The following is a 13747-nucleotide window of genomic DNA, read 5'->3' as shown; positions in this document are numbered from 1 at the left end:
CCCTGCTCATGCCCGTGTTTTGCCTGTTCCCCCACCCCATGCCCTGTGTCTCGCCTGTTCCACCCCCCGCTCATGCCCCGTGTCTCTCTCCTTTTCCCCCCACCCCCCGCTCATGCCCCGTGTTTTCCCTGTTCTCCCTACCGCTCGCTCATGCCCCTTGTCTCCCCGTTCCACCCCACCCCCTGCTCATGCCACGTGTCTCCCTCCTTTCCCCCCACCCCCGCTCATGCCCTGTGTCTCCCCTGTGGCCCCCACCCCCCCGCTCATGCCCCCTGTCTCCCCTGTTCCGCCCACCCCCCGCTCATGCCCTGTGTCTCCCTCCTTTCCCCCCACCCCCCGCACATGCCCCGTGTCTCCATCCTTTTCCCCCAACCCCTGCTCATGCCCCGTGCCTCTCTCCTGTTCCACCCACCCCCCGCTCATGCCCTGTGTGTGCCCTGTTTCCCTCCCACCCCCCACTCATGCCCCGTGTCTCCCTCCCGTTCCCCAATCCCCTGCTCATGCCCGTGTTTTGCCTGTTCCCCCACCCCATGCCCTGTGTCTCGCCTGTTCCACCCCCCGCTCATGCCCCGTGTCTCTCTCCTTTTCCCCCCAACCCCCGCTCATGCCCCGTGTTTTCCCTGTTCTCCCTACCGCTCGCTCATGCCCCTTGTCTCCCCGTTCCACCCCACCCCCTGCTCATGCCACGTGTCTCCCTCCTTTCCCCCCACCCCCGCTCATGCCCTGTGTCTCCCCTGTGGCCCCCACCCCCCCGCTCATGCCCTGTGTCTCCCCTGTGGCCCCCACCCCCCGCTCATGCCCCCTGTCTCCCCTGTTCCGCCCACCCACCGCTCATGCCCTGTGTCTCCCTCCTTTCCCCCCACCTCCCGCACATGCCCCGTGTCTCCATCCTTTTCCCCCAACCCCTGCTCATGCCCCGTGCCTCTCTCCTGTTCCACCCACCCCCCGCTCATGCCCTGTGTGTGCCCTGTTTCCCTCCCACCCCCCGTTCATGCCCTGTGTCTCCATCCTTTTCCCCCCACCCCCCCTCTCATGCCCCGTGTCTGCGCTGTTGTCCCCCACCCCACTTATGCCCCGTGTTTTGCCTGTTCCCCCACACCCTGCTCATGCCCTGTGTCTCCCCTGTTCCACCCCACCCCCCGCTCATGCCCGGTGTCTCTCTCCTTTCCCCCCCACTCCGCTCATGCTCCGTGTCTCCCCTGTTCCCCCCACCCCCTGCTCATGCCCTGTGTTTTCCCTGTTCTCCCCACCCCTCGCTCATGCCCCTTCTCTCCCCTGTTCCACCCCACCCCCTGCTCATGCCCCGTGTCTCCCTCCTTCCCCCCACCCCTGCTCATGCCCCGTGTCCTTCTCCCGTTCCCCCCACCCCCACTCATGCCCATGTGTGCCCTGTTCCCTCCCACCCCCGCTCATGCACCGTGTCTACCTCGTGTTACCCCCGCTCATGCCCCGTGTCTCCCTTGTGTTACCCCCGACCCCTGCTCATGCCCCGTGTCTCCCTTGTTTTACCCCCCGCTCATGCCCTGTGTCTCCCCTGTTACCCCCCACCCCCGCTCATGCCCCATGTCTCCTTTGTGTTACCTCCCACCCCTGCTCATGCCCGTGTCTCCCTTGTGTTATCCCCCACTCCCCGCTCATGCCACATGTCTCCCTTGTGTTACCCCCCAAAACCCACTCATGCCCCGTGTCTCCTGTGTTACCCTCCACCCCCCACTCATGCCCAGTGTCTCACCTGTTCCCCCACCCCCGCTCATGCCCTGTGTGTGCCCTGTTTACCTCCCACCCCCCACTCATGCCCTGTGTCTTCCCTGTTCTACCCCACCCCCCGCTCATGCCCCGTGTCTCCCTCCTTTTTCCCTCACCCCCTGTTCATGCCCCGGGTCCCCCTCCTTTTCCACCCCACCCCCTGCTCATGCCCCTTGTCTCCCTTGTTCCCCCCACTCCCTGTGCATTCCCCGTGTCTCCCCTGTTCCCCCCCACCCCCGCTCATGTCCCGTGTCTCCCTCGTGTTCCTCCCACCCCCGCTCATGCCCTGTGTCTCCCTCCTGTACTCCCACCTTCCCGCTCAGGCCCCGTGTCTCCCTTGTGTTCCCCCCACCCCCCGCTCATGGCCCTTGTCTGCCCTGTTCCCCCCACCCCCCGCTCATGAGCCATGTCTGCCCTGTTCCACCCCACCCCCCCACTCATGCCCCTTGTCTCACTTGTGTTACCCCCCCACCCTCTGCTCATGCCCCGTGTCTCTGCTGTTCCCCCCACCTCCCGCTCATTCCCTGTGTCTCCCTCATGTACCCCCCCACCCCCCGCTCATGCCCCATGTCTCCCTCGTGTACCCCCCACCCCCCGCTCATGCCCCGTGTGTCTCCTGTTGCCCCCCACCCTACACTCATGTCCTGTGTCTCTCTCATGTTCCCCCCACCCTCGGCTCATGTCCCGTGTCTCCCTCGTGTTCCCCCCATCCTCCGCTCATGCCCCATGTCGCCCTCCTGTACCGCCACCCCCCCGCTCATGCCCCATGTTTCCCTCGTGTTACCCCCCACCCCCTTCCCACCCCCGCTCATGCCCTGTGTCTCCCTCCTTCCGCCCACCCACACTCATGCCCCGTGTCCTTGTCCTGTTCCCCCCACCCCCTGCTCATGCCACATGTGCCCTGTTTCCCCCCACCCCCGCTCATGCCCCGTGTGTGCCCTGTCCCCCCGACCCACGCTCATGCCCTGTGTGTGCCCAGTTTCCCCCACCCCCCACTCATGCCCTGTCTCCCCTGTTACCCCCCACCCCCTGCTCATGCCCGTGTCTCCCTTGTGTTACCCCCCACACCCCGCTCATGCCCATTGTCTCCCTTGTGTTACCCACCACCCCCCGCTCATGCCCTGTGTCTCCCTTGAGTTACCCCCCCACCCCCCGCTCATGCCCCATGTCTCCCTCCTTTACCACCCACCCCCCGCTCATGCCCCGTGTCCCCTCCTTTCCCACCCACCCCCCGCTCATGCCCCGTGTCTCCCTCCTTCCCCCCACCCCCTGTTCATGCCCCAGGTCTCCCTCTTTTTCCCCCTAACCCCCGCTCATGCCCCATGTCTCCCCTGTTCCCCCCACTCTCCAATCATGCTCCGTGTCTCCCCTGTTCCCCCACCCCTCGCTCATGCCCTGTGTCTCCCACGTGTTACTCGCCCACCCCCTGCTCATGCCGCCTGTCTCCCCTATTCCCCCTACCCCCGCTCATGCCCCGTGTCTCCCTCGTGTACTCCCCCACCCTCCGGTCATGTCCCATGTCTCTCTCGTGTTCCTCTCACCCCCTGCTCATGCCCTGTGTCTCCCTCCTGTACCCCCACCCCCCTGCTCATGGCCCGTGTCTCCCTCCTGTACTCCCAACCCCCCGCACATGCCCCATGTTTCCCTCATGTTCCCCCAAACCCCCTGCTCATGGCCGTGTCTGCCCTGTCCCCCCAACCCCCCCCTCATGAGCCATGTCTGCCCTGTCACCCCCACCCCCCCGCTCATGCCCCGTGTCTCCCCTGTTCCACCCCACCCCCCACTCATGTCCCATGTCTCCCTTGTGTTACCCCTCACCCCCTGCTCATGCCCCGTGTCTCCCCTGTTCCCCCAACCCCCCGCTCATGCCCCGTGTCTCCCTCATGTACCCCCCACCCCCCGCTCATGCCCCATGTTTCCCTAGTGTACCCCCCACTCATGCCCCGTGTGTCTCCTGTTGCCCCCCACCCTACGCTCATGTCCCGTGTCTCCCTCATGTTCCCCCCACCCTCCACTCATGTCCCATGTCTCCCTTGTATTCCCCCCACCCTCCGCTCATGCCCCATGTCTCCTTCCTGTACTGCCACCCCCCCGCTCATGCCCCATGTTTCCCTCGTGTTACCCCCCACCCCCCGCTCATGCCCCATCTCTTCTGTTACCCCCCCACCCCCGCTCATGCCCTGTGTCTCCCTCCTTCCCCCCACTCCCCCGCTCATGCCCCGTGTCCTTCTCCTGTTCCCCCACCCCCGCTCATGCCCCGTGTGTGCCCTGTTCCCCCCCACCCCTGCCCCGTGTGTGCCCAGTTTCCCCCACCCCCGCTCATGCCCTGTCTCCCCTGTTACCCCCCACCCCCCGCTCATGCCTGTGTCTCCCTTGTGTTACCCCCACCCCCGCTCATGCCCATTGTCTCCCTTGTGTTACCCCCCACCCCCGCTCATGCCCCGTGTCTCCCTTGTGTTACCCCCCCACCCCCCACTCATGCCCCATGTCTCCCTCCTTTCCCACCCACCCCCCGCTCATGCCCCGTGTATCCCTCCTTTCCCACCCACCCCCCACTCATGCCCCGTGTCTCCCTCCTTTCCCCCCGACCCCTGCTCATGCCCCGTGTCTCCATCCTTTTCCCCCTCACCCCCCACTCATGCCCCATGTCTGCCCTGTGCCCCCCCACCCCCGCTCATGCCTCGTGTCTCCCTTCTGTTCCCCGCCACCCCCTGCTCATGTCCTGTGTTTTGCCTGTTCCTCCCACCCCCTGCTCATGCCCTTTCTCCCCTGTTACCCCCCACTCCCCACTCATGCCCCGTGCCTCCCTTGTGTTACCCCCCACCTCCTGCTCATGCCCCGTGTCTCTCTTGTGTTAGCCCCCACCCCCTGCTCATGCCCGTGTCGCTCTTGTGTTACCCCAGCCCCCGCTCATGCCCCATGTCTCCCTTGTGTTACCCCCGCCCCCGCTCATGCCCCGTGTCTCCCTTGTGTTACTCCCCACCATCCGCTCATGCCCCATGTCTCCCTCCTTTCCCACCCACCCACCGCTCATGCCCCGTGTCTCCCTCCTTTCCCACCCACCCCCCGCTCATGCCCCGTGTCTCCCTCCTTTCCCCCCCACCCCCGCTCATGCCCCGTGTCTCCATCCTTTTCCCCCACCCCCCACTCATGCCCTGTCCCCCCACATTCCACTCATTTCCCTTTTTGTCTCTTTCTTTTCCCCCCTCAGTGTTACAGTCTCCCTCCCGTTCCCCCCACCCCCTGCTCATGCCCTGTGTTTTGCCTGTTCCCCCATCCCCTGCTCATGTCCCTTATCTCCCCTGTTCCACCCCATCCCCGCTCATGCCCCGTTTCTCCCATTTTTTGCCCCACCCCCGCTCATGCCCCGTGTCTCCCCTGTTGCCCCCATCCTCCCACTCATGCCCTGTGTCTCCCCTGTTGCCCCCACCCCCCCGCTCATGCCCCGTGTCTCCCCTGTTCCCCCCACCCCCCGCTCATGCCCGTGTCTCCCTCCTTTCACCCCCACCCCCTGCTCATGCCCCATGTCTCCATCCTTTTCCCCCCACCCCCTCTCATGCCCTGTGTCTACGCTGTTCCCCCCACCCCCCACTCATGCCCTGTATCTCCCTCCCAATCCCCCACCCCCTGCTCATTCCCTGTGTCTTCACTCTTCCACCCCACCCCTGCTCCTGCCCCGTGTCTCTCTCCTTTTCCCCCACCCTCTGCTCATGCTCCATGTCTCCCCTGTTCCCCCCACCCTCTGCTCATGCCCCGTGTTTTCCCTGTTCTCCCCACCCCTCGCTCATGCCCCTTGTCTCCCCTTTTCCACCCCATCCCCTGCCCCGTGTCTCCCTCCTTTCCCCCACCCCTGCTCATGCCCCGTGTCTCCCCTGTTGCCTACCCCCACTCATGCCCCGTGTCTCCCCTGTTGCCCCCACCCCCCGCTCATGCCCCGTGTCTCCGTCGTGTTCCCCCCACCCCCGCTCATGCCCTGTGTTTCCCTCATGTTATCCCCCACCCCCCGCTCATGCCCCGCGTCTCCCCTGTTCCACCCCTGCTCATGCCCCGTGTCCCCCTCCTTCCCCCCACCCGCCGCTCATGCCCCGTGTCTCCCCTCTTCCCCCCACCCCCTGCTTATGCCCTGTTTCTCTCTCGTGTTCCCCCCACCCCGCTCATGCCCCGTGTTTCCTTCCTTTTCACTCCCAGCCCAGCTCATGCCCCATGTCTACCTCCATTCCCCCCCACCCCCTGCTCATGCCCGTGTGCCCTGTTCCCCCCACCCCTCACTCATGCCCACTTGTCTCCCCTATTCCTCCCCAACCCCCCCCTCATGCCCTGTTGTGTTCTCTTTATACACCCCGCCTTCCCTTTCCATGGTGGCCACCTTGGTAAAAGTTTTTTCCTTCCTACACCGGGACGCCACAGGCGTCCCGGTGTAGGAAGGAAAATCTTTTTTTTTTTACCACCTGGGGTTCCCACTTTGAGGACGTAAGATGCTAGTGGTCTTCATCTATTGAAAAGGATGTTATGGTGACGTTGCGCTACTAAAAACCTATGAAATTCAGTGAAAAAACGTTAAAGGGACGTTATGGTTCCAAGTAAAACCGAAAAACCCTTGAAATTCGCGAGTTATGGTAAACTAAGCAACCATAACTCGCGCCACCACCGTGCACTGCTAAGACTAACACCCACGACATCAAAGATGACCTCACAAATGTCATTGTCATGTACCACGGAAAAGGCGGTTACAGAGGAACATCGGTTGATGGGCCCCATTACGTCATCATTTTATCCTTGGGTGGAGGAAAATCTATTTTGGGTCCTCTCAAGGGCCAAGGCATCCACGGCTCCCAGACCGCCTGGCCTGGTGTTGATTCTGCTGGAAGCAATCCTGAGGCTTCGGTTTGTCCCTTGGGGGTTCCCTTCTCATCTATATTCATTACTCACATGTTTCCTTTCTCTTGGCATGAGTCAATTATTGTTTCTGTCCACACAAAAGGTCTTACCACTGACCCTACCAATTATAGGCCTATAATGCTCAAGGATGCAGCAAGTAAAATATTTACATCTTCACTTCTTTGTGATCTTAACCATTCTTTGAAAAATCTGGGCGTGCTAAATCGTTTTCAGGTGGGCTTTAGAGCTGGTATGAGAACAGCTCTCAATGGAACAGTAATGAGTCATTTGGTGGAATCCATGAAAAGGAATTTTAGTCATACTGTTTACCTGGATTTGCTCGATATAAGCAGTGTGTTCGAGTAAACAGAGCCCTTCTATGGAACAAACTGTTACATTGGTCAGTTCCTCCAAACTTGGTACAACTAATGGCGTACCAACAAGGGAAAACTACAATTAAGGTTAGGTTGATGAGTGAGAGTGTTGTGTCATGTCCCATAAAGATCTTTGTGGGCCTTAGACAGGGTTGTGTCTTGGCCCCAACCCTTTCTAATGCTGCCTTAGTGACTTAGAGGACCTTTGGTCATAGACAATAACCTTTCCAGTCAACTTGGGCAATCTAAAGTTAAACTCATTGTCATTTGCTGACAACTTGTTTTTTGTTTGTTTGTTGATAAAACACCATTGGGCCGCCAAAGAAAGTTAAATCTTTTCTTTTGGTATTCCATCAACAATAATCTCTATGTCAATGGGGACAAATCAAGGTTGTGATGTTTACAAACAAAACAAAACCTAATCTAATGCATTGGAAGGTGGTGAGAGACTGTTTGAAGAGGGTCGCTTTGATCGAGTACTTGGGGTATAATTTAACAAACACACAATCTATTTCTGTATCCAAGATCATCATGAGGAAGAAATCTAGGCCCTTGATCTCAGAGATGAAAAGGATCAACATTCTCCCTGTTTCCATTAATCAAATAGTATCTAGAAAGGTGGAGCCAACATTGCTTCATGGTTTGGATATGTCTTCTTTTGACTTCAGAGTTTACCTCAACACCATTCAAGGTTCTGTTTAGAAGAATTCTTTGGACCTGGCAAAATCCATTCCAAACTGCATTATTAGGCATGAACTGGGTCTAATTTCTCTTCAGGCCAGTGCACAATGGAGGCGACTGACTATTCAAAAATGATTCGTCCTCCTCCAAATTCATTTCATGAGGACCTGGTTCTTTTACTTTCCAACCAGTCATTGGAATCATTGAAAAGTAGATTCATTTTGTCTACATTCAATTCCACTGAAGAGGAACTGACTTCTAGACCATCAGTGGCACAACAGAATTCTTTCAAAAGTATTGGTGTGATACAGTAGATGGTCTTTCTTGATGTAAGACATATAGAGAATATGCAAACTTCCAGATAAAATGGTAGTTGCTACCTAAATGTGTAGATTTTTATTTATTTATTTATTGTTGTTTTTAGTTCATAAGAACTTTTACAACAGTAACATCATTTACATTAATCATCACAAGTATACTTCAATTCTTCAATCATCTACATGAAATAATTCATTAACAAAATCACTGCATCAATGCTACTACTCATTTAACTTCAATGGGAATATTCGCATAGTTTCACATATCATTCTTACCATAATTTACATTCACACTCACTGCATAATCCAACACAATAACAGTTTTCTACAACTGAGTTTTTTTTACCATATTTACACCATCTAACTCCATATACTTCAAGCTTGATCCACATGTATACCCATTGAAGAATCTCATAATCTACTCAGCAAGTGGTGTTTCAGATATTAGTGTGACAATCATTGGTCATCATTTGTTCATTGTACATTAACAGTTGCTTTAAACATTACTGATGTCACTTGCCAAACGTTGTATAAGGCAACAATCAAAGCTTCAGATGAAGTATTTAAACATAGATTCCAAAAATGGAATGTAGCTACAGAATAAAAATGATGGAAATAACGATTGTACATAATTCTGTATACCCATTCCATCATTGGACATCCAGTAAATATGTGTCTGATAGTCTCCAAATTTCAGTCAATTGCACATATACCGCACATGCGTTGATCTAGTACAATTTTCCATTGGGATCCATTGGGTTCCATAAATGGATCTTACAGGCAATTGGTTCAAGTGCATAAGTAGCCGAAATCTATGTACTTTAGGATTCGGGCATCTAATTAAATACATCTGGGGACGGAGATACTTATGGACAATACCTTCCAAATGCTTATAATTACACAATCTACATCGAATGTGCCTGCAAGGGCTGTTTGCTGGTGTGGGGTGCTCTGCTGCTTTGGTCCCTGGATTGTGCTAGTCTGCAAGAGGAAGCCTGTTTCTTCACTTACACCGTAACACGCATAACTCACAGTGGACACTGCACCGTATGTTGATTTTGGGACTGGCATTTATGTTCTTGAAAGTCTCCTCTGAAAAGTGCTTGCAGGTTGCTTTTTGATCACACTTCCATTCTGTGACTCCTTTCCCTTTTTGTCTCTTTCTTTTCCCCCCTCAGTGTTACGGTTTGGCCACACCCCATGCTTGTGCGAGAGCAGTGACAGAAGCATCAGGCCCCCGCGTGCGTGACGTTGGAAGCACCTGCAAGTGCTGTTTGCTGGCACTGGCATAGGCAAGCCTAACTGTATTCTAATTACTTTGATCCAGTCTTTTTCCTATTGACTGTCATAACCTGAGGGTCATTATTTCTGGGTTCTCAGGAGACTCCTTCCCGTTCCGTAGTTAAATTGCGTATTGATTTTTTTATTTCTGCTTATTTTTGGGACACGCCTCTTTGTTTTCTCTGCTTTGGAATGTCTTGTGGATCAGGACTTTATGTGACTTTTGTGATGGTGATGGCTGGCAGCGGTGATTGAAGGCAGGGTGGTGAGTGAGCTTTAACCACTGCCATATTTTTCCTTTTATGTTTAAAAGCAATACTCTGCAATACACGCTATGATGGTGACTGGCAAGGCCTTGAGTTAAGTGCTTTGTCAGAAACCAAGCAGATTGTATCGGTCACTAGCTATCCTCTATGGAGGGAATAAGAGCACTACACGTACCATTGTAGCAGAATCTGCTGGGCGGTATGGGTGGGAGACTCTGACGGGTAATTGTTTGTTGATTTTGCACCAGTTTCTCTCTGGGGGTGTGGAGTGTGGGGGCGTTTATTCTTCTATCACTGTGCTGAATTGACGTTGACTGGGTGCTCTGGTGTCTCTTTTTTTCCTTATTGCTCCGGGGGGGGTACATTTCCTGTTAGTTTTTCTAGGGTTTTCATCTGGAAGTGTATAAGCACTAGTGTTTTGTGTTTGAAGGTGTGGGGTCGGGACAGATCGCTAATCTTTTGAGAACGTGGTAGACGGGGTGACTTTAGCTCACTTCCTTTCTCCCCCCCTTATTAAGTAAAGTTGAACGGAGTTTTCCTTTTTTTTTCGGGTGGGGGTATTCTATGGTCCAGGAGGATAGGCAACAGGCTCTGGACCTGACCCCTCCACACAAGGATGAGGCAGTAATGAATACCGATTATAATACTCTGGAGGGGGGAAGGCTGAAAATCCCTTGCCCCCGGCAGAAGGTCACCTCTTGGCTACTATGGATGGGTTGGGCTGTCCGGCCTCAATTGGGACTCCCAATATTTTCCCTCTTGATATAGTTTTGGACCTGGACCTATCTGTTCAATGCAGTTTTCTTAGTTTCTGGGATTATCCTGACAGACAGCCACTTCAAAAAGGAATTCCTCTTAATAATCCTTTCCTAGATACCTCAATGATGGCCCTGGTTGTAACGGCAGAACTTGACAAGCGGGTTCGCCTCTCCTTGGGACCCTCTACACCAATTGGCCAAGGGGAGGAGGGATTGATAATGTACATTTCCACAAACTGGATTATGAAAGATCCCAGGTTTCCAGATTTGATTCCCTTTATCCTGTCCACACTGCTCCCCCCTCTTCTTGAGAATCCTTTCCCTCCTTTTCATACTCTGAAGCTCCAGAACATAGGTACAAACTGCAATCTTGCTCGAGCCTGAGATAAACTTCCCATCCCCCTTATCCGACCTCTCTTCCAAGGGTAGCCAACACTATTGATGCCTCTTTTCTTCAAGAGCAGCAGGAAGCTGAAATTACATTCCCAGTGCTGAACAGGATTTTAAACCTTTTAGACAAAGACCATGAGCGTACCCACTTCGAAATTAGGGACTTGAACTTCAAATTAGTTGGAATTCTTGGCATATTAAACAAATTAGAGGGTCTCAATTTCTCACAGGAAATCATAAAGAAGCTGAAGGAAATTCCTCCCTCTTTTTCTCCTTCAGTAAGTTGCTCTAAAGCCACGCAGATAAAGGAGTTACCTACAGAAGAGACCTCATCAGAAACAGTTATGCACTGGAGCCCAAGGAGCAAAATGTATCAGATGCTGGTCAACTTTCTGTGTTGAATCTATCATCTGGTAAACTGGCAGAAATAGATCTTATGACAAAATTGATTACACAGAATTCTGACCAGGCCCATAAACTGACTTTAATACAGAAACAGTTGGAGGACCTTATGGCACAAAGCCATAATCGGGAACTCCCCATATCGGCAGAGCTGATGGGCAGGGAAAATTGGATAGTTCAACAATGCTTACCAACATTCTTGAGGAGTAAGCAAGAGACTCTGTGATAGAGACACAAGCACAGACGGACTGCCAAGGGCCGACAGAAGAAAGCAACTTTAGATTTTTCATCTTTCGTAAAGAGAATAAAAATATGTATGAAGGCCCTTAAGCGTACTACCATGAAAGACTCCGTGCCCGAGAAAAATGGTTCTAACCCAGCCAAAGGTAACAAAATGGGGAAAGCAAGGGCATCACTGCTAAGCAGCCAACAGTCGCCAGTATTGTGGGTGGAAGGTACCTGGAACTTGAGTCAATTAAATGAGGCCAGTAAAAAAGCATTATTGCTGACTGGTAATCCGTCGATCTTGGCCCCCCAGTCAAGCGGGGACTTGACAAAACTAAAGAACCATGGAAAGGATAATCGCCTGTGTAAAAGGGGATGTGGGGCACTGGTGAGAAATACTTTATCCTCAGATCTGAAGGCAAAGTCCCTCTCCAAGAACTTTAAGGGGAAACAAAAGACACTCTTGGGGGAACAGATTTTGTCTAGCTCTCAAATAATCTGTTTAATTTTTTCTTTAAAAAAACAAAAAGTTCCCCGGAGAGATGTCGTAGCGCTTTGATTCTGTGCCAACAATAAATGAAATGCACCTCGTCAGAGAGGGGGACACCCCACCAAGGGTGGGCTCAACACATTTTCTTTTACCAGCAAAGAGGGTATTCCTCTCTATCACTGGGCAGAATGTTGGTCAAACACCATTGCTAAGGTGGCTAATTCTAAATTATATTTCCATCTAATCACCCACCAGAAAGCTGTGGGGGTGGTGGAACCGTATCTTCAAAAATATCCTAGTCGAACTCTCCGCAACGAGATCATGAGATTTTTCTTTAATGTTTGTAATATAGGCTAAATAATGGAGATTCGTGCTAGAAATAAGCACAGAGAAACAACTAATATCGAGTTTCTCTGTAGGTTTTGTCATGAGCCTGAAGAGAAAGAAACTCTATATCATCTCCTGCTAGAATGTAAGCCTTTAATGGCAGCACAAATCAAGTACTTTGCCAAATTTGTTAACTCAATTGATCGTGTGTTAACGGAAATGTTATGGTGGGAAATGATGCATGGTTCTGGTATAGCTTTAAAGATAGCGGTTGTTCGATTTCTGAAAGATGTCTGCAACATAATTTGAATATTATTTGAGTATGCAGTATGTGTGGTGGTTCTAGTAATAGTACTTAATGACTGTCTTTGTATTGTAATAATGTTATACTTATGTCTCCCGATTTTATAGATTTAATATTGGAATTTTATACAGTTTTAAATTTTGTAAATGTTTATTTAAACCATATACAAATTAAATGTTATTTTTTTTAAAAAAAAACAATCCACTTAGATGCATACAATTATTCTTCCAATCTCTCAACCATGCCTTGCTTTTAAATGCCCTTTTGATGGCTTTAAATCTCCCACACTTAGAGCCCTCCAAAGACCAGTTCAAATCAACATAAGAGGAAATACACAATGCATCGTACATGTTACCTGCAACATTATTTGGTTTAAATACAATTACATCTTTCCCAACATTTCTGAGCAATTGGCTAGTTGGATGACACAGTGCCTTCAATGGTAATGAAGCTCGTTGGCATTGTATCATAGCTTTCAAAGACGTCAAGCCAAACTCAGCTCTTATGTATTGCATTGGACACGTGGGGGGCAGGCTCAGTGTAGTCCACCAGAAAAGCCCTCTATCTTGTCTAACCAGTACAGGTTTCAAAGGCTAAGAGCCGAGAGGCCATAAGACACCACTGGAAAAAACCACTGGTTATACAACAACAATATTCCCTTCAATGTATATCCAGCATATTGAGAGAAACATTTTTGTACTAATAATGTTATGTGCTTTGTACGTTGTATCCTTCTATCAATTAAAGGTTGATAACCAAGTTTTCAATCCATCTCCACTCTCAAATATTTATAGGTGTTAGTGTATTGAATAGTGTCCCAACTTACTTCCATGGCAGGCCTGTTAACCCTTCTGTATGATACAAATATGGACATGGTCTTTTTCAGGTTAATGATCATGTCATGTTCGGCTGCAGAATGACACAGTTCTTCCGATATATCTTTCATGCCAGTAATGGTATGATCAACCACAACAAGGTCGTCAGCATTCAATAATGCTGTGACCCTTGTTGTGGCAAATCTTGCTGGACTATGTGCATATTTTTCCAAACGTTGTATTAATTCAGCCGTATTAAGATTAAAAAGGATGACGTCCAACAACCATCCTTGCTGCACCCCCTTATTAATCCTGATCAGGCTAGACAATCGACCCTGATTATCTAAAAGCACACAGTCTGTATTGTTCTGTTGGAGCTTATTTCCAGTAGCAAGAAGGGGCACTGGAGATCACGCAGAATCTCCCACAATTTATTTTGGTTTACTCTGTCAAATGCACAGGTAAAATCAACTAAAGTTACATATATGGAAGG

This window comes from Ambystoma mexicanum, chromosome 7p (genome assembly GCF_040938575.1).
Source record: "Ambystoma mexicanum isolate Mex_15411 chromosome 7p, UKY_AmexF1_1, whole genome shotgun sequence".
Classification (NCBI taxonomy): domain Eukaryota; kingdom Metazoa; phylum Chordata; class Amphibia; order Caudata; family Ambystomatidae; genus Ambystoma; species Ambystoma mexicanum.
Note: the sequence above shows the minus strand (reverse complement) of the source record.